Source organism: Pseudophryne corroboree, chromosome 1, assembly GCF_028390025.1.
Source record: "Pseudophryne corroboree isolate aPseCor3 chromosome 1, aPseCor3.hap2, whole genome shotgun sequence".
NCBI classification, from domain to species: domain Eukaryota; kingdom Metazoa; phylum Chordata; class Amphibia; order Anura; family Myobatrachidae; genus Pseudophryne; species Pseudophryne corroboree.
The window spans coordinates 951,649,202-951,650,963 of NC_086444.1; positions in this window are offsets into that span (position 1 = coordinate 951,649,202).

A 1,762-nucleotide genomic window follows, 5' to 3' on the forward strand; every position below is an offset into this window, starting at 1 on the left:
CAGGACGGATCAGAGGTGTGAGCCTTCCCCGTCCCTCTCGGCTGACGCTACGCGGCGTGAACCGCACCGCAGCTGCTTCTGCAGTGGAACGCACACAGACGTGGTCGCTATGGCAACCAGGTCAAGCTGGGACCCGGAAGTAGCTGGCGGCGGCTAACAGCGACGGAGCTGAGGCGGGAGACGCGGAGGAGGACGCACCGAGCCCTGTGGGGTATTTTAGGGGGTAAGTTTATTGTGTTCACTTGTGTATTGGTATGCTTTGAAGAAGGGGCTCTGCCCCGAAACGTCGCTTGATGTCAATACAAGTTTTCTGCTTCTAACCAGCCTCTTGAGTGCCTCTTTGTCCACTATTGGAGTTGTACACATGTTGAGGATTAAGGCACCGGGGCACGTTGTTCTCTAAAGCTGAGTGCCGGCTGATTTGGCTTTGTATCTATGGGAATTTCAACTTGATTGATTCCAGGTAGCATGGCACCTAATTGACTTTTTAACCAGTTATTATTTGAACTACCACCAGCAATACCCTGGAGATTTTTGGCAGTGCTTGCCATTGTTTTTAAACATCACTGTAGGAGGTGTATACGTCTATATAGCAGATATGGAAGGAGCTTCAGGTGCATCAGCATCGCAGGATGCCGTGGGGTGCCATAATTTCATTACACCCCCTTGTGAGACTTTTTCTTTTACCTCTGAGCAAATCGAGGGGATTCTATTGAAAGAGAAAGTACCTGGCTTTGACACCAAACACACCATGGAGGATATTTACTTTCAGCTGTTTAAGCTGAAGCGCAGAGAAACTGATTTCTTATTACATGCCTCATCACTCACTGACTATTACAAAGACAGGAAAATTCCTAGAGGCTTTCGGTGTAGAAACTCCCCAACCATAGGGAGGAATAACCCCGATTTTATTCGTAAATGGGTGGGTATTCTCAATCGGTGTGCACTAGACCTCATGGTATTGGTGATTGAGGAATCACGTCGTGAGCTGGATAACACTAGAATTAAAATTAAAGCTCTGGAGAAAGAATCCAAGAAATTACTGAGTGACCCGGCTAATAGCAGCTGGGTGAGCAAGTTGGAACAAAGCTGCGACCAGTATAAGCGTGAATTATTGAAATTTAAAAGAAACAAGCGGGCCACGGTGGATAACGACTATGATGAGAATAAGGTCTACCGATGGCTCTCAGGCAATGATAATGAGTCTCGGAGTAAACCTCGGTTCCAAAAAAGGAGACCTTGGCAAAAAAAACAACTCAATCAAGCCACCACCAATAGCCAGAGTGATAGTGACTTCCTGATCTCAGATTCTGACGACTGTGCTCCTAGCACTAGTGCCCCTTTAGGTTCAGGCCCTCTGCATACAAGCGATCTTCCACCCGCCGGGGGGGCCAAAACAAGAGGCGGACGAAATCCAGAGAAAAAGAAGACACGTTAGTGTTTAATTTATCAAACAGGAACCTATCGGATGATGAGCTTAAGGTCTTACAAAAAGGACTATCATTTGTACCTACCAACATGTATGATGGCTTTGAATGGCAACGAGACCATCACAAGTTAGCACGCAAATTACGTCTCAAAGAGTTCTTTCATACTCGATCTACTGCCGTTGAACACTCTCCTCTTGCTAGTTTTCAACAAACTCATTCTAAATCCAGCTTTGACCCGATGTCAACAAATCCGTCATTAAAAACGTTCAATCGATTGCTTGATGATTCCGTGTCCAGATTTGTTGCAGCACCTGGTCGGATACGGAAGAATT